This window comes from Gallus gallus, chromosome 1, assembly GCF_016699485.2.
Source record: "Gallus gallus isolate bGalGal1 chromosome 1, bGalGal1.mat.broiler.GRCg7b, whole genome shotgun sequence".
Taxonomy (NCBI): Eukaryota; Metazoa; Chordata; class Aves; order Galliformes; family Phasianidae; genus Gallus; species Gallus gallus.
In genome coordinates this window covers 177,902,369-177,922,609 of record NC_052532.1, presented here as the reverse complement: position 1 = coordinate 177,922,609, position 20,241 = coordinate 177,902,369, and positions in this window count along the sequence as shown.

Here is a 20,241-nt window from a genome sequence, read left to right as displayed (position 1 = left end):
AAAGCAGTGGTAGGTCCGTTTTATGGGGCCTACTGTGCTATCAGGGCTTCTGCACTTTGTGCTGTGAAGCTAGAGCCAGCTCTGCTTAATGACGTAGTGGGACCATAGGTCTTTAACCAACATATTCTTGAAGTAGAACTATGCAGCGTAGAAAATCTACACTAAAGCAGCCTTTACCAGGAAACTAGAGGGAGATTTACAATCACTTCATGCTTCTGTAAAATAGTCTTAATAAACCTGGAAGTTTATCAAGCATTTAAGAAAGTTAGAAAAAACAGTTCAGTGCAACAAAGCTATACTGCCAGAGCTAAAAATATATTTTTAAGTGAATACTGCATTTTTAAATTAAGGAATTGGACAAGGTCCTACAGAGCCCAGTTTAAGGTTTGGCATTAAGCCTGCAAAAATACTTATTATGGTCAGCCTCTGCTACTGAAACATTTATTATGGCTGGATGTAGGCAGGCTTGGTCAATGTGAAAGATGCTTCTAATCTCCTTTGCTCTTGATGAGTATGTTTTTCACCATGTTCCAATTCAGCAGAGTCTGTCTCACTGCAGAACAACCTCCCCACTCCCACCCCCATCAGATTTTATTACCTAACTTGCAGATTTGTATGAAAGCTATTTTTGTTCCTAGCAGGGTGCAAGGAATGTTAAAAAGTCTTATTTCTTTTATTTTTTTTTAAGATAATTACTATGCTGGTATTGCTTGCCTGCATTTTATTTGGGATATGTTTAAATTTATAAGTTGATAAAAGCAAATTTTCTGTTTGATCATTAAGTGGTATGAAAATTGGTGAAGTAAGACTGCAAAAAATGGTAATATAAACATGTAATACTCCTGGAAAAAAAATCTTAAAAAAAAACGCAAGTAAGAGAATATCTTATAATGATTTCCTCTGTGGGACCAGGGACTGAAATAGATCCTATAACCTCTTGTCATCATTTAGACAAGGTTCTAATTACTGTGTGCTATGTTGATCTATTGTGCACTGTACCTGGCTTTGTGACGTAGTTTGTATTAAGAAGTGTAGCTTTCCTTAATTGGAGGGAAGAACCTTTGGCTTAAAAAGTTAGTTACTGCTTCATGAATGTAACTTTGTATTGTCATTTACTGCATGCTTCAGATCCCACTGCATGGCTACCTTGCCCAAAAGGAATAAGCCACCTCATAATAGTGTTTGAGATGGTGCTTTTTACAATGGATGTGTACATTTATGTTTTGGGAGACAGACACAAATGAGGCAGAGATATACTGTCTCCTCTAATTTTTCATTTATTTACAGTAGAAAATGAAATTTCTGCATATTCAAACCTTTTTTTCACTTGAGCCATTTTCTATGTGACATGTTTTAATGGTAAGAAAAAGAACTATCTGTGTATACACACATTTTTATGCTAATGGATTTTTTTATCTTGTTAGATACACCAAAATATATTTGGAACAGTAAACTATAATTAATATGAACAGCGCATAGAACACAGACCATGTTCCTTGTGGGAACATCTGGACATTACTGCAAGTCTAATACTAAGAACATTCATCCCGTGTCACTAATTGAAAGAAAAAAAAGGAACTACTGCAGTTCAAAACTAACTTTAGAATCACAGAATCATAGAACCATTAAGACTGGAAAGCCTCGAACACCTCCATGGACAGTGACTATTATGACCTCCCTGGGCAGCCTGTTTCAGTGCCTCACCATTCTTTCTAAGAAGAAAATGTTCCTAATGTCCAGCCCAGAACTCCCCTGGCACAACTTAAGGCCATTCCCTCTCATCCTATCACTGTTACCTGAGAGAAGAGGCTGACATCCACCTTGCCGCAACCTCCGTTCAGGCAGTTGCAGAGATCTATAAAGTCTCCCCTGAGCCTCCTCTTCTCTAGACTGAACAATCCCAGATCCCTCATTCACTCCACATAAGCCTCATGCTCCAGATCCTTCCCCAGCTTTACCGACCTTCTTTGGACACATTCTTTAATACATCTTCAGGAATTAACCTCTTACAAATATATATTTTTAAAAAGAATTAAGGAAGCTAACAATCCATGTATTGTGAAAAGAATGTTTTGTGCTGATAGTTCTGTATAGCAAACCTTATGGATTATTTTTTCTTCCAGCCACTGTCTTTGCCTGAAGCTTCAAGGTGTCAGGATGAGTATTTGTTGCCACTAAGGCTGCCAGAAGCATGAAGAACAGTTATAGCAAGTGTCTCACTCAATCTATGTGGCTGGAGTGTGCCCAGAATGCACGGGAGCATGGAAATGCATGGAAACTTCATATAACAAACTCTAACAACTCCTCACTGAATGTATGTGAAGAAAGACTTATTTTCAAAGCACTGAAATTGGCCACATCTCAGCATCTGTTTCTATAGCAACTGCTAAAAGCACAACCCCAACACAAACCGAGTATACATGAAATAAAATGTTGATTTCTGCTCTAGATGTATGTTCGATAGTCCTTGTGAGAATATAAAAAATCACATCACTATTGTGCTCTGATATGAAGAATAGAATTCAAATTACTCCTAAAAAATTGGATTGCTCTTGGTTCTAGTGATCTGCGTGAAAACATGGTAATTAATAATACATCTTCTGTGTTTCATCATAGAATGAATCACAGAATCATAGAATGGACTGGGTTGAAAAGGACCATAATGATTATCTAGTTTCAACTCCCCTGCTATGTTCAGGGTCACCAACCACTAGACCAGGCTGCTCAAAGATACATCCAGCCTCGATTTTAGTACGGTTTACAGTTTTAGTATAAGGTAGCTTCTCTGGGATGTCTGCTGAGTGTCAATGAGGGCTGAATATAAATCCAGTGTTTATTTTGATTTTTTCCAACTTCCACATTTTTGCAACAAATTATTTTGGTTACTCCACTGATGTGGTTGAGAGTCACATTTTAGCTGATAACCCCAGCTTTTCCTTTCCAATTAAAGCAGTCCTATTAAAACTGCATTTATAGCCATCCCAGAGCTTCATGAATGGGTGCATACATGGACCTCCATGGTTTCAGGAGCTCATAGTTTGTAAATGTTACTCATCTTCTCAGATTGGAAACTTTCAGTTAACAATTATTCCTCTTGAACTTCCAGGAAATACTGTTGAAAGCTGATGTATTTACCAATACATGATGCTTTCATATTTAATTTTATATTTCATTCTTGAATCCTGCATGTCAACCAGTCCTAACCAGAATGTAAAACTTCTGACCAACTTTAGCAGGGCTGATCAAGCAATCAGTGTGGAAAAACAGACATATTCATATCATCCCTTCTTCCTTTCATGAGGCTGAGATGGAAAAGTTACTGAGCAGCCCTATGTTTTTCAAACAGAAAAGGAAGAAGGGAACTAAAAAAGATCACTAAGTGACAGTGCAGGAGGGCACAATGTTAACTTGTTGTGCTTCTAAGCAATGTAATTTAATACATGAGGAAGACGCCCATCATCTGGTTGTGACCATCAATATTCCTGACACAAATACAGACTACACAACAAAACAGTTTGCTCCCAATTTTAGGTTAAAAAGCATTATCAAATAAAAGAGTGGGCTTAGCAATTACACAGCATCTAGAATCTTACATCAGAAATAGAAATAACCCAGATTCAGAAATAACTTGCAGGCACATCAGTCAATCAAATAAGGATGCTACTGAGAAAAGATCTAAATATCTTAGTCACAACAAAGACAGCTATTTTCAGCAAGGGCTCTGCAGATGCACATTCTGTTTGCAGCTGCAGACCAGCCCTAAAAAGTGAGGTCAACTGGGTTTGGAGGGAATCCAGTGCGAGGATTTGAATGAGCTCTGCAGTCTAACCCTCCATCTGAGGATGAACAACTCAACTTAGCTCAAGATTTCTCTTCAGTACAGTCATCAGGGTTGTTGTGAGGTGCCTCGGCTGTACATCTGAGCCATAAATCAATTTCTGTTTAGTTTAGCAGAGCAAAAACGTGTGCAGTTTATTTTCTTGCTGCCACTGTTCAGAAGGTCTCCAAGCAAAGGGCAGTATTTTTAATCAGTTGAATCATGCCAAGAGATGCCTCTTAGTTGTGAATCATGCCTCTAAGTTGTGTTCAGTAGCTCATGAAGGCGGGTGCTACTGCATGAGAAACAAGGAGGGTGAGAATACTGCGGGCCAGTTCCTCAGTTGGTATAAAATGGCTTACATCCACTGACCTGCTGGATTTCAAACTGGGCCAAGAGATGGATGGTGGTGTCCAAGATTTAAAAACAGAATTAAAGAACATTGGATGGGGTCCTGGGCAGCCTGATCTGGTGGGTGGCAACCCTACCCATGGCAGAGGGTTGGAGTTTGATGGTCTTCAGGGTTCCTTCCAATCTAAGCCATTCTATGATTGTATGATTCTATGTGATTTAAAGTTACAGATTTAAACTTTAATGGTGACAGGTTTACAGGTTATATCATAGAAGAAGGGGAGCTTCTTTTCTCTAAACTTGGCTGACCTGCCTGCACCTGATTGTGTCATTGTACAGATTTATTGCTGGGTCCAGTATTATCCCCCATTTTCATCAGCAATCTCAAAACAAACATAAAATATAAGATGTTTAATTATTGGTTAACAGAAACACTACCAAAGTGGTAAGGACTCAGTAGGGAACCATGACACTCCTGAATGCTGACATTCACTTTGCATTTTTCGGGTTGTAAAATACAGCCATGATGAGCAAATGAGCCATTCTTAGGTGCTACCAACACCATGGTACAACCAAAGGGACAATGGAGTCTTACTGTCTGACAGAGGAGGAAGATAGCCTTAACAGGGAAGGCGTGTGAAAGGACTACAGGAAGGCTAGCCATGATTTAGAGACTGCATATGCAAAACCAAAATGCTAGCTGTTGGACTTCCTGTAAGTGCATCTGAAATATTACAGTGCATGTTTTAATGATCTATTCTTGCCTTAGTCTCAGTCCACAAATGGGGCAGTGGGCAGCAGCTTCTAAGACCACATGACACAATCGCTCTGGCTATAGACAGCTCCTGCTATTAATAAAGACAAGTCTCCCCTTAGAAAAGGCAATCTGAGGATTGGGGAAGTTGGGGACACTCTGCAGGACTGATTTCTTCTACAGCTTTTAGAGCAAGATCCTAACAGCTTAGTGCAGGGTCCTTTCCCCCTACTACATGGATGGTGGTGTGTCATATAGCTTTGAGCCCTTCACATCACACTTTTATTAAGGCTAACAGTTATGCCCTGTGTGGGTTTGATGTGTGAGGAAATGTCTTTGCCTTAAAACTTAAGCGCATCTTTCACACTCAGTAAAAAGAATATACTCTATTTTCTTGAATTCCTGGGAGACTCAGTGAACTTTCAAGGAATTTAAATCTTTCACTTGATAAAACCTCTGCTGCTGTGAAGAAGTTGTTTTTTCCCTGATGAAGGAACCCAGGTTAACCAGGCACAAATTTTTATGGCAGAGCACTGCATGTGCTAGCTGGACCCGGGTGGCCTGTTGTCACAGGGTTGCTCTGATTTCCCTCTATGCTAGGCAGATTTTTGAACAGAATAACTCATGGCTCTTACCTGTGCATATAATGCATTTTGAAGACCGATTTGTTAACTGTCTACTTGTGCACATCTCTGCTTCTGTCTTCTTGGACTGCCTTGATTTTTCCGTTGTTCATGCACCTTACAAGTTGTTCTTGGGTCACACAACAGCTGTCAGCAAACCTCTTATCCACCAGCCAGGAGCTGTAAATGTGCTACTGGAATCCTAGAATATGCTGAGTTGAAAGATACCCACAGGGATCATTCAGCACAATCCCTGGCTTCACACAGAATCACATGGAAATCAAACCCAGTGTCTGAGAGCACTGTCCAAATGCTCCCGGAACTCTGGCACCTGGGGCCATGTCCACTGCCCTGGGCAGGCTGTTCCATGCCCACCTCCCCCTGGTGCAGACCTTTCCCTCACCCCCAGCTGCCCCTCCCCTGACGCAGCTCCATGCCGTCCGTCGGGCCCTGTCGCTGTCACAGAGAGCAGAGCTCAGCGCTGCCCGTCTGCTCCCTGTGAGGAGCTGCAGCCGCCATCAGGCCTCCCCTCTGTCTCCTCAAAGATGAATCCTGCTGCATCCTATGGTATTTGAGGAAGAAATTAATCTCTCTGAGGCTAAGGAATGATCCAAGTTTCCCTCCCAGAAGAAATTGCTGGTTTTGGGTCACATATTTAGAATGGCCCTCTACTCTACTCTTGTGAGACCCTATCTGGAGTACCACATCCAGTTCTGCAGCTCCCAAGACAAGAAGGGTATGGAGTTGTTGGAGCAGGTCCAGAGGAGGGCCACGAAGATGATTAGAGGGCTGGAGTCCCTTTCAACCCAAAGTATGCCATGTCTCTATGGAGTAGCATGGTTGAGAAATTCAGTATTTAGGAAATACCAGACAAGATCGGGCTGCAAATAGTAAAAAAGACTGAGTCATAAAATAGAGGACTCAAATCTAGGCATTGATCAAGGAAGAGAAGAGTTAAGTGAGAGTATTAAGGTGAAGTTCATAAACTCCTCTCTGGGTTCATAACTGGCTTTCATCAGGGTCATTCACACCAAAAGACACAGAATCATGAAAAAAGCCTGGAGAAGCTGAGATATGGAACACAGAGATAAGTGCTTTTAGAAACTTCATTTTCCCTGGAAAATAATCTATGTAGTTGATCTTCCAAGGGAAAAAAAGAAAAAAAAGAGACGGGAAGAGGGTCACTGAAGAAGCAGCAAATGTGGTAATTCTCAGAGAAAAAAGTATGTTAAATATGTTTCTGGACAAGCCAAATGACCTTTGCCTGCTGCCAATTTTCTTTAGCAGTAACTTAAGCTATGTATTAAACAGCAAATTAGATTGCCCCCCAAGGACTACAGAGCTCTTGTCTTCCTTTCTCAAGTGCTGTTACTTGGCACAATAAGTTAAAATAATTTTAAAACAATAACAAATAATAGTTTTCCAAAATAAACATGTTTGTGGAGTTATCTGGAATGTATTCTCAACACTTCTGTTGAATTTATGTAATTAATGTTAATGCTTTGATCCATCTTTTTTAACATTCGTTTAGCAAAACACTATGATCAATGGTAATATGATTGGGGAAAAGTGAGGATGTATATCTTTGCCTTCAAAAATTCAACAGAATTGGTGGAACAAGAGAAAAATCCATAACATATCACTACCAGAGATGCATAAACTCAATTCTGAAGTGCTTCAGGGATTCCCAAAAACTCACATGTAGCTTTCAAGTTATCCTAGAGGTATGTCTGTTCTGATGGGTATGATACTGCCATGTAGTTTTTGAATCCTAGTTCAGTGCAGAAGACAAGTATTTGTAGATTATATATTCCCTTGTTTTCCTCTCCTGTGAGTGATGCTGACATCCTAACTTAGTTGAGCTTCATATGATACCAGGAATGGGCCCTTTCATGTGTCTGTCCTTAGTCTGAAGATATTCTTTGTGTGAAAAGCGAGCAATGCTCACCTCACCTCCACTCACCTCAGAAGTGTGATCTTTCATTTGCCCCAGTCTAGAGCAGAATTTGACTCACAGGCTATGGACATTGCCTGGGGATGGGGGAATGAAAAGGCCAATAACATTTCACAAAGCCTTTCTTCATGGCTGCTGAGAGATAGAGATATGGCTCAATGCATCAGGGGCAGCAGAGGAAATCCAAAAGGAACACTCCTTTCTTAACCCAAAAGACAGTGCACATCACTGTACCTGCTGAAGGCTGTGTCCTGAACAATTTCTTCAATGAGGAATTCACACATCACCAACCCATGGAATGCTATTTAAACACTGGCTTGTAGTGATGACACCATGTTTCATCACTGGTAATAATGTAATCCAGGAAACTGTCACCTTCAGACTCATATTGGTTCAATAGGTCCTGACAAACTTAGATATGATGTTCTTTCTGTTCCCGTGTGAGCATTCTTGGGACCCACCTGGTGCAAACTTTGTGATATTCCAACACTGTCATCGCCATTTCCAAAGCATTAAAGGCAATATTCAGCTCCATATACCGTTCCCAGGTTGTAATTCACTGATTTGCACAGATCAGCTGAGATACTCTTCGTTTTGTGTTGTGACAGCTGTGCATGGCCCTTCAGAACGTGCCTTGTCTTTCACGAAGTTGTCCCCACTGCTAAAACACACCACCCACTACCCCATTGTCCTCGCATTCACAGTTTGGTTTCCATAAGTGTTCAGCAAATGTCAGTGAATGTGAATGAGTGCCTTTTTTCCACATGGTGGAATTCAGTGACACACCTTTGCTTCATACACACTTCCATGCCAGATGCCATTCTGCCAGAGTACCGCACTGCTGCCATTTGTTGCACAGCAACAACATGTAATGGGATACTGGTGGAAAGGGTCAGCCTCTACTGCCATACCACCACCATCTGCCTCCGATGTTGTAGGGCAACATAAAATAGGAGGCATCACTTTTGAAGCAACCCTCATAAATAAGTAGCACCATTTTAAATTGCAATTCAACAATATATTTTACTCATTTCTTAAGAAAATCTGTTCTATCTCATAGCCTGATAGGGACAAGGGAGCCTCATCTACTTGGTACCAGAGCAAACAGTAGTGAGGCTGAGCCTGTATTCCCAGTAAGCACATGTACACCAAACACATACAGATATGTGATGTGTATGTGTATATGTCTGTGGTGCTGGCCACAGAGATCACAGGAGACATGCATAGAACTCACACAAATATGATACCATTGTGCTCTTGTCTCTGGTTGGACGGGATGGAGGCTCCTTAGGAGGATTGTAAATGTATATAGGTGTCTTACAATGTGGATCCTTGCAGCAGCTGGACTAAACATTTAGTCTGCCCAGTAGTTGCCTGTGGATCTTGGTATTCCCAGTTGCCGGCATCTAGAGGTACAAGCCTGTACACGCCAGCTGCTCGTACAGACCTCCCCCTTTGCAGACTCCAACATATACACTTCCCAATCAACCACAAGACACCATGGCTTCTTGGACAGTTGCCACCATTGCGGGACCACATTGTATCTCCAGGAGTTGCCTTCCCAAGGTTCCTCACTCAAAAACACACTAACCTCTCTAGTTCCTAAGCCACCTCACTCACTGGCTCATCCAGCCTGATCTTCAATAGCAATCACACACTCTCTTGCACATCCACACTTGTGCCAAGTGCCACCTTATGAACATATGGGCCTCTGAGCCTTGGTCATATCACCATGGCTGCATTCAGACTCCTATATGTGCATCCAGGAAAGAATTCCAAAGGAACTGAGTAAGAAGACAAGAGACACAGGGCACAGCCAGACCAGTACACTGACTAGCAAATTATTTCCACACAAGCAGCCCTTTTACTATCCTTGTTGTTCTATTTTCTCATGTTTATTCCTTCGCAAACCACCTTGATGCCCCCTTTCCCTGACTTTGTGTGCTCCCCTAAATATCCCTCAATAAATATTCAAGAATCTTAAAATGCTTTTGCGTGCATTCCATACAAAATCTCATAGCTCTATGTGCAGTGACCTCCCTTAATCTGAAAGATGCTCCAGATAGCTGCTTCCCTTTTTCAAAGGGAATGTAATCCCTTTGGTGTAATCCAACTTATGGGGCTGAGGGTCATCCTGTGGTGTGGCTGATTTGGGGCTCATCTGTGTGTGTGAAGATGAGATGTTTATTAAGCAACCAAGCTCCACTAGGATGAGCCACCTGCTTACACCAGTACTGATTTGATTGCACTAAAACAGCTGTATTAATGGAGTAAAGTGTGTCTGGACAGATGCTCTGCTGGTGTGAACCACCACAACTCCACTGTCAACACCACAGTCATAGAATTGTCCCTGGGTGGTGTAGACATTGCCCATCGAGACTTTCATACTGTTCCCTACCCTTTGTAGATGTACATTTTATTTTGCTCTTTCTGAAGCTGAAGAGATAGGAGAGAGCAAATTCTCTTTTGAGGTCAGATGTGAAAGAGACAAATAATGTACTTCTGTTTCTGTGCTTTATTACTCTCTCTTTGGTTCATTTTATGACAGAAAAGTAGTATGGGAAAGAGACAGAGACGCAGGTGGAGAAAGAGACAGTGAGCAGTTACGCAACACAGCACTGAACATTTCAGATGTTACATTTAAGTGCTTGCTTGTTTTTCAGGTTTCTCTTTATGCACTTTAACAAAGCTCCCTTGAGCTTATCAAATCAGATCAGTTTTAAAAACAGTTGCTAAAATGAGTGTTCTTTCTTTCCTCAAGATTTCAAATCTCATTTTCCTGGAAAAGCTCATCCATTTCAGTCTTTTCTTCAGAGACCCTTTCTGGTCTCAAATTGAAACTTCTCCTCAGATTGTTTTATAAAAGTAAATATTTAACAGATGCAGGACTGCACCTTGGAACTGCAGAGGAACATATTTTATCATCTTATCCTTTCACAATTATGTTTTCATCTGCTCAGGTGGTGAACACATGTGCTGTCTTTCTAATTTCATTACTTATATATCAAACCACAACTATGAATAAAGATAATATAATAGTGACAGCTCCCATGTTCTCTTTCATTGTGTAGAACTGCTCTCTGAGAGTTTGCTGAAAACTGGAGAATCTTCTTGTGAAAATTAGAAAGATTTTCAGCAGCACCTATTGAGCTGTCACCGTAGCAGGAAAATGGCCTTGATGATTTGAGAATGTTGTATGTGAGGTTTCCTATTTTACCTCTGTTGAAGTCAATGGCACATGTCTCTATGGCTGCAGAAGCATGTAAACAAACACAAGCTGGATGATCCCAGACCCTCTTGCATTTGTGCATACACAATCCTCCATTCTTCTACTCTCACTCTCCAAGCAACCCTTATGCGACCAAAAATAAGTCCAACTAAAATGAATGTCCACTTTTCACAGTTTCTATTACAAAATTGTGTACAAAAAGGCCTGTAGGCAGCAGTGTCAATGGAAAACATGAATAATAATCTAGATCATAGCTACTGACCACATGTGAATGCTGTATGATGTACTCTCAAATAAAATATAGCCTGGTAAAATGACATGTATTAAAAGAATAACAAAATTATTAGACAGTACTTCAGTAATCACACAAAGAGATGATGTGAATTCTTCCATCAGAAATGCTATATCTTAATTTCTCAATTAAAATGCAAATGCCCTTTCATCTATCTATAAAATACAAAAAGATACTTAAGCAATTTCCCCCATTCATTACTATTACTGCACAACCTGCTTGCAGTGTAACTGGGACCAGAAGGCAAATACCAAGTCATTTTATTGCAAACTTATCAAAGGTCCTTCAGTTGGAAGGGACCTTCAAAGACCATCAAGTCCAAAAGGCTACATCCTTATGAGATTTTTTTCTTAAGCATCATCTTTTCAGTCTTGAAGTGCTTCACAATTTCAGAAGGAACTAATTGAGCTTTCTTAAAAACAACAACAAAACACCAACACTTTTCTCAACAAACTAATTTTTTTTTTTTTTCCTCAAGGGAAAGTTTCATATGAAAAACTAGTGTTGTCCACTACAGAGTACAGTGGGGCTGAATTGTCTGTGGTCATCAGCTCCCCGTAAATGCATAAACCTCCAGCCTGCTGTGGGACCCTAGCTGAGGGAGATGCTTCAGACCAATGGATGATGGATGGATCAGTGGAGGTAGCCAGGAAATGTTATTCAATTTACTAGATACTGGACTGCCCCAGGTAAACTAGTGAAGAATGTCTTCAGATGACAATGCCTTGAACTTAAGCACTCTGACTTCAACTTCTGTTGAATCTACGAATGTATTTGGAGACAATTATGTGCTGCAATGCTTTGCAGACTGGCAATTTGCCCTGAGTTGTGGTTTCTGTCAGTCAGGGGCAAGGAGCTGAATTTTTGGGCCAACAGAGAAAAGAGCCAGAATATATTTCAAATCTGAGCAATCTCAAAAAGATTCCCAAATAGCTTGGATTAGAAAGCTCTTGTATTAGCTGCAGGAACTGTCAACATTTTATCCTAGGTTCTGACCCCTTGGACTTAAATAGAAATAAATGTGGAATGAGTAAGACAAACAAGGGTAAAAAATGTAAGAAATAGCAAATGTTTGGGGATATAATCAAGGAAAAACCAAACAAATCCACATGTGACATCCCTAAGTCTGCCTGCCAAGCATGTGATTTACATCTTCTGCAAGAGGATTTAAGAGAAATGTCTAATAATGTATTTGATTCTCTTAACCCTCTCCCCTTTTGTTACCTCTGTCCATGACATTTAAGAGCACAGCTGGAGCCCCCTGAGCTAACTGAAGTCATATGATGCTCTGAGGGCAGCCAAACATCCCAGAAGCAGCAAGAAGCTGACAGGCTGAGCAGCCTAACAGGACAGGAAAGTGCTTTTTTGAAAAAGAGGGAAACAGAAAGATGAGGAAGAGAAAAGGGTTGGGAGCTGAGGAGAAATGCAGACTGTTTGATCAAATTTGTCACATCAATAAAAATATTCTTTTTAATGAAACATTGCATGTTTTTATTTTTCTTTTCTTCTGTTCTGATCGAAGAGTCATACTGAAGTATCTGTGGTATGTAAAGTATTGGAAAAATAAACCTGGACAGAAGAGAGGCACAGATGTTTTCTATGTTTGATTTTTTTAAAAACGTTTGTGGTCACCACCCTTTGCAGCAGGACACAGCATTGCAGACCATATATCAAACTTCCTCCTGCACCATTTGTGGTCCAGATTAATCAATGGGAGTTGCTGAACTACAGGAAAAAAGAGCAGGCATTCTTGGGACATATGCTCCTGGAGCAGCCATGCCATGCTGCAAGGCTGGCAGCAAAAAGGTTCTCCATTAGCATTCCCATTAGGACAAAGTCCACAGGGGACAAGCTTGGCTACGGTGGGACTTGTGTTGGTGCCATCATCAAGGAAAATCGTTCTTTCCCCTGTGAAAAAGGACTAATTTAGAGATTGGCATCAACAGTTGAAATTTCATGGAAAACAAGAGACTTTTCTTGAATACTAGAGCAAAATCTAGACTTTCTATATTGAGGAAGGCAGTGAGGGAGACTGTTCTTTGGTTTGTGTCCTAATGTGTTCACATTATCAGCAACACAAGTCAAAACTGCCGTCAGTGGAGAAGGACTCCTGCTCCGTTATAGTGCTAAGATGGTATGATGAAGAGTGAAGGATTTACACAGCTGCCAAGATCTGCATGGCACTGCATCACTTTTCAACAAATTTTAATTTAAGTGGGTTTTTTTGTTTGTTTGTTTGTTTGTTTTGAGCACTCACGTGGCAATAATCCTCAAGAATCAATATGGAAATATGAAAATTATTATAAATGTTTATCTTCAGAAATTGAATTACACTTCGCATGGAAAAGATGCAAATATGGTAACTCCAACCAGAGCAGCTCTTCCTCTCTCCAGAATGGCACAAGACTGACAAGTTGAAGGTTTCTGCTCTGTAGGCCTTGTGTCTGCAATTTAAGAACACATCATGAGAAACAGTGTGTGTAATAATAATGAAAACCAGATCCAGACACAAGCAAGTTCAATGGGATGTCCACTATATTTTAAAATAGCCAAAAATGTACAGATTAACAGATAAAGAGTAAAAAAAACATATCGGGTCATCAAGCTGCTGTCTGGGAGGAGCTTTTTTTGGTCGTAAGCACATCCCGTGATAAGGTTACATCTGCAAAGAGGGCATAGGCATGAAATAGCAGCATCTGGAGTGGAAGAAATCATAAACTTATGGTAGCTAATTAGAGAGACAAACATTAGAATAATGAACTCCTAAAAATATCAGAAATAGTGGAAAAAAAAGATGGGATGTGATAGAAGGAAAAGTAAAGCTGATGGAAAGAATAGGAAAGGAAAAAAAAAAATACAGCTTATCCGATAGAGAAAAAAGTGGACATGTAAGACAGGGACTGAGACATGCAGTGTGCTATTGCCTTGTTCCAGCATACCATGGTAGTGTGGGAGGTTTGGGCAGTGCTCCCACTGAAGGCAGTGGGTTGTATAGGACTGAAAATATCAGAGGTCATGATCGACCTGCTCAGAAATTACATTTGAAAGACTTGCTTGTCTCCTGCGGACAGTCCCCTCTGACTTCTACAACCACAACCGCATAGTCCTGTGGAGGAGACCCTTATCTGCCTGTCTAGTGGCTCAAAGCTTCTATGATTTGAAACAAGAAGAATGAATCCCCAAAACCTATTACCCCGAGGAAATCCATACTTCAGAACCTCTCGAGAGCAAAACACCTAGGCGATAAGTGCTCTCTTGGGTGTAGCACTTATTTTTTCAGCAAAGAAAAGCTCCTATTTCCTAAGGCTGCCAGCCTTATGTATGCAATCATTACTAAGTTCATGTCAGTGCTGGAAGTAAATGTGGGATACAGTAAATGAGAATAAACATTTTGGCAGAAGACAAGTGGTTGCAGGATGGCCTACAATAGCTAACCCCAATTTTCCAGAATAAAACTAACATTCAATAGCCTGCCATTTGAATCACAGATAGGTAGTGTAAAACAGTCGTTGTTTGGCCTTTACCAGAAATTCTTCTCCAAAATGACAGGATCTATGAATGTTCTGTATTTTAATTTTGTAAAGGTTCCTTAATTCATTTGTGGGTAGAAATAATCCTAAGGTATTAATTTTAATGCCATCAATATAAGCTTGAATTCCCAGATAAAATAATTTTTTGTACATTAGCATAATTGCTATGCAGTAAACATATAATGGTGACTAGCTGAAATAAGAGAATTGTATTAAGAGATATCTTTCCACATATTTTATACTTCCACTTTATTGAAATTCGGCATGTCTGAGAGAATTAAGCAGTGATCTGTGTTGATCTGAAACAGAGTAGGTACAACAAAAAAAGGATAAGCATCGAGTTCTTAGGAATCTAGTTGGGTTACAGATGTATATTTGAACACTGGGATTAAGAACTGCAATTCGCTTTGATCTCAAGATAATATACATGAGGGATATCTCCACTGCAGTCTATAGATCTGTTTTGGCACAAAAATATTGTGTATGAGGCCAGAAAAAAGTACACTTAGCCTTGTGTTAGGGTCTTTCAGAGAATGATGAGAAATGTTCCCAAGGAAAATGAGCTCAATCATTATAGCTACTTCAATTGCAAAATCCACTACCGTGCCACATGCGTCACATAAATTACCTTTTTGCTGGCTAGGTAAAGAACGGTGTGTTCTTTTGGAAACTCTCATTGAATATAACGGTGGGATATATGATGGAGCAGTTTGATAGTTCTGTCAAAATTTCTCTGTAAAGCTTTGATAGAAGGCTTTTCCACAGTGTAAAAGGACTGTGAACACAATATACTTCATAAAGCTCCCATTTCAGGACTCTTACCCTATGCAACATTTATGCACCTTCTTTGTTTTCCTTGAACTGTCCATTAATCTGTACAACTGAAAATCCTCCCTCTGGATCTTTCACAAAGTTCTTGAGACTCCAGAAGCCCTGTTTTGGTTGATTTATGGTAATGACTACTAAAATGGTGTGAACCGCTGGTGATCTGCAATGAGGTAGTTGGCACATTAGTTTTGAGTATATTCAAGTTAAATCTTGATGGTCTGCTCTTTTGAAAGCTTCACGCTGTGAGAAATGTTTCTGAGAAAGGTTGAGAACTGCCTCAGTGTCCTTGGCTTCCAGCTTAGGAACCATGGCTCCTTGTTCTCTACCAGCAGGAGCAGCAATAACAGGGAAAAAAAAAAAAAAAAAAAGGAGATAATCTTGGGAAAAATTATAGTTATTTCTTCTATGTGCATAGACAGAAGAATATTCTTAATGAGCCATGGAAATGAGAAACTCAGAGCCTTACAGCAGTCAGGAAAAGGCTTGAACTTTCTTTAAATACCAGCAATTCTTTAAGTCTGGTCAATTGATCCTGGATAAAAGGAATGTTGCTGGTATCTCAGTAAGCTGGTTAATGCGAGTTAGAATAAAGTGTTTCAGAGGTAATGGGGACAACTGGGTTAGCCAAAAAATGCATTAAGAAAATACGTTTTTAAAAATGTAAGTTTGCAGAGCTGTCAGCACAAGGAGGGTGTGTAACACGCCAAATGGAACAGCAACGTCTTCCTGAAAACTTTCAGGTTCCATTAGCAACTGAGGATGCCAGTGAAATCAGTGTTATATCCATTAGTGAGCAAATCATGCCCTTCTTTATTAACTGAATCTCTATTCATCTCACAGACTATCCTTGCTTTTCTTAGAATGACACCAGGAAAAGCATGCAAGCAAACAAATCAACTGAATTCAGTCTTTCACATCTACAGGAAAAGCTATACTTGAATGCAATTATTATCTCAGTAAGAAGGTAACCTGAGGATCAATTTTAGGGCCAAGCTATTCATTGGCTTCAAGTTAGACTGAAATAGCAGCCAGGGTCACAGATGATCTCTTCTTCCTCCTGCCTGTCATATTTCACACAAGAGCTAAGCAAACATGCAGACATCACATTCAGTGAAGGAAATATAGCAACTATGACCTCCTAAATGTCCTAAGGTAGTATAGGTAGAGTTTAAAAAGCTCTTAATAGCCTGAAATTCAATACAGCTAGTGCTCAGGTACCTGAGTCTGAAACATTAGCACAAACCTCACTCCCACTCATCCTCTGGAAGTTCTAGTGAGTTTAATCAGGTGGATCATCCAGGAGATCAGGTGCTTATTTCTTGCTTACACCTGTGTCAGTTTGCCAGGTGGGAATTTCTCTGCCTAAGATTTGATGCTTAAGCACTCAAAACATCCATGATGTTTTGAACTAAGTGACCTTTAAGGGTCCCTTCCAACTCAAATGATTCCATGATTCTAAGTTAGAGGAAGAGCAATCAGGAGGCAGTGGAGGTATTCAGGTGAACAGGCAAAGCTAGCATTTACTTTCAGGATTTTTTTGTATCCAATTACTACTTCATAAGTGGAGGTGGAAGGTATCCTATTCCTTAAGTTACATCACATTTTCTGGAAAATCAGCTTTGAACTCTCAGGCCCAAGTGGGATTTAACTCTAAGCCTCCTTCAATCAGGATGATTTCTCTGGCCTCCAGGAATGATTAAAAGACCACAGCAATGCTATGATCATCTGGGTGTGGCTGCTGTGTCTTGCACGAAACTCCTCGCTTTGGGGTGATGCTAGACATGCTCTGAGTAAGCATGCTGGGTAAGCCAATGCATTCCAGATGACCTCAAGGAGGTGGAGTTCAGTGTTTAGATGTTCATCCCAGTAGGTACAATGTAAATAGCATGTAAAGTTTTTCATTAAACATAATCATTTGTTTCAATTAGCCTACAGTAATACAAAGGTTGAATTGCTGCCCAGCCATGTGGTGCTTTTACATCAGCAACCTGAGGGCAAGTGCTTTATGCTCTAGGATGCAACATGAGGGTGCAAGAAGGAGTCTACTAAGTCTGCTGAGATAGTTCTGAGAGACTGTAAAGGACAGAGGGAGGAACCTGGCAGAAGCTGCAGCACTGAACTGTCCCCAGAGCAGGGCACAAGTTTTGCTTTAGAAACAGTTCGCTCTGCAGGACAGCATAGGAGCATGTATTATGTGTAATAGGAGCAACAGGAAAAATACAAGAACTGAGGGACTGAGTTATTTACTGGGGCATTTCTATCGCTTTCGTGCGCTCCTGGGGTTTAGGGTTGTGAAATGGGTGACTGGAGGCAAAACTAGAACTGCTTCTCCTTTCATACCAATCCCCCATGCAAGAGAGATGCTGTGCCTCTCACGGGCAAACAAGGCACTTTTTCCTGAAGAGCTACAGGAGGAATTCCCTGGGGAGAGCTTAGAAATAAACTTAGCTTTTACCCAAAGGGCCAAGGGGCAGCCCCTTAGAACAGTTCTAGACTCCAGCTGATATGAGCTGTAGTTAAATAGCAGAGACACATTTTTTTCATGCTATGGATTTCAACCTACTTTTCCCAGGAGTCCAGAGATGCAGAGTTATTTTTCCTTCCATCATTATTATTATTATTATTATATATGCGTTTGAAAGTGGCCGAGCCACTTTCTATTATCTATCAGCGCTCCTTGTTGACAGGTGAGTTCCCAGAAGACTGGAGGCTTGCCAATGTGACTCCCATCTACAAGAAGGGCTGCAGGGAGGATCCGGGGAACTACAGGCCTGTTAGCCTGACCTTGATGCTGGGGAAGATTATGGAGCAGATTGTCTTGAGGGAGATCACGCAGCATGTGCGGGACAACCGGGGGATCAGGCCTAGCCAGCATGGGTTCACGAAGGGCGGGTCCTGCTTGACCAACCTGATCTCCTTCTATGATCTAGTGACCCGTCTGGTGGATGAGGGAAAGGCTGTTGATGTAGTCTACCTAGACTTCAGCAAAGCCTTTGACACTGTCTCCCACAGTATTCTCCTGCAGAAGCTGGCAGTCCGTGGCTTGGACAGATACACTCTTGGCTGGGTAAGGAACTGGCTGAAGGGCCAGGCCCAGAGAGTGGTGGTGAATGGAGTTAAATCCAGCTGGCAACCGGTCACGAGTGGTGTTTCCCAGGGGTCGGTGCTGGGGCCTGTCCTTTTTAATATCTTTATTGATGACCTGGATGAGGGCATTGAGTGCACCCTCAGTAAGTTTGCAGATGACACCAAGCTGGCTGGAAGTGTTGATCTGAGGGTAGCAAGGCCCTACAGAGGGATCTGGATAGACTGGATAGCTGGGCTGAAGCCAATGGGATGGGATTCAACAAGACCAAATGCTGGGTCCTGCACTTTGGCCACAATAACCCCAGGCAACACTACAGGCTTGGGGCAGAGTGGCTGGAAGACTGTGTAGAGGAAATGGACCTGGGGGTGTTGATTGACGCTAGACTGAACATGAGCCAGCAGTGTGCCCAGGTGGCCAAGAAGGCCAATGGCATCCTGGCTTGTATCAGAAATAGTGTGGCCAGCAGGAACAGGGAAGTAATTGTCCCCCTGTACTCAGCACTGGTGAGGCCGCACCTTGAGTACTGTGTCCAGTTTTGGGCCCCTCACTTTAAGAAAGACATCAAGGCCCTGGAACATGTCCAGAGGAAGGCAACAAAGCTGGTGAGGGGTCTGGAGCACACACCTTATGAGGAGCGGCTGAAGGAGCTGGGATTGTTCAGTCTAGAGAAGAGGAGGCTCGGGGGAGACCTTATTGCTCTCTATAACTACCTGAAGGGAGGTTGTAGTGAGCTGGGGGTCAGCCTCTTCTCTCGGGTGACTAGTGATAGGACTAGAGGGAATGGCTTCAAGCTGAGCCAGGGAAGATTCAGGCTGGATATTAGGAAATATTGCTTCTCTGAAAGGGTGGTCAGGCACTGGAATGGGCTGCCCAGAGAGGTGGTGGAGTCACCGACCTTGGTGGTGTTCAAAGAGCGTTTGGATGTTGTGTTGAGGGACATGGTTTAGCGAGAACCATTGGTGAAGGGTGAATGGTTGGACTGGATGATCCTGTGGTTCTTTTCCAACCTTAGCGATTCTATGATTTTATGATGATTATTATTATTATTATCATTATTTGCACATTTTCTTGCATAAGGACTGAAATCTGGGATGGTTCATTTATTTGCATTCCTGTTGGCTCAACAGCACGGGGACATATTGAGAGGATGACTTTCTTAACTACAATAGTAGAGGTTTGAAACTGTAATGCTGTATCTTCTTTTTAGTGACAAAAACAGCAGTCAACTCTAAGAATGCCAAGTGATCCGTCATGCTTTTAGCTGTTGATGTTTTAGCAGAACAGCAAAATACATTTCTGTAGAGACTGTTCCAAAGAGAAATGTCTTTTCCAAAAACAGTTATTTGTACATAGTAATATTTTATGTAAGAACACAAGTATGTAAGTTCACCTATTGCATTATATGGATATATCTTTAGAAGCAAAACCAGAAAAGTAAAATCTGTACCCAATTTTCTTATCCATAACTAAATCAAGACTCTGAGAATGAAACATGATTAAGAATTTTATTTTAAAAAGGCAGAGATTGTAGAACAAATTACTGTGTACCACATCAAAGGAAACCAAGGAACACAAAAAACATGGGGCAGCTTGAATAAGTTACTTAGAACAGGAGCATAACCATAATATGAGGCCTCATTTTGAGAAATCTCAGTGTATCTTACTAGATATTATTCAGATGGACAGCAGGACCATGCAAAGTATTACACTTGATAAGCACTGGTCATGGAATGGCTCTGTTTTGTTGCAGTCTCTGTGGGTCCAAAGCTAGTATT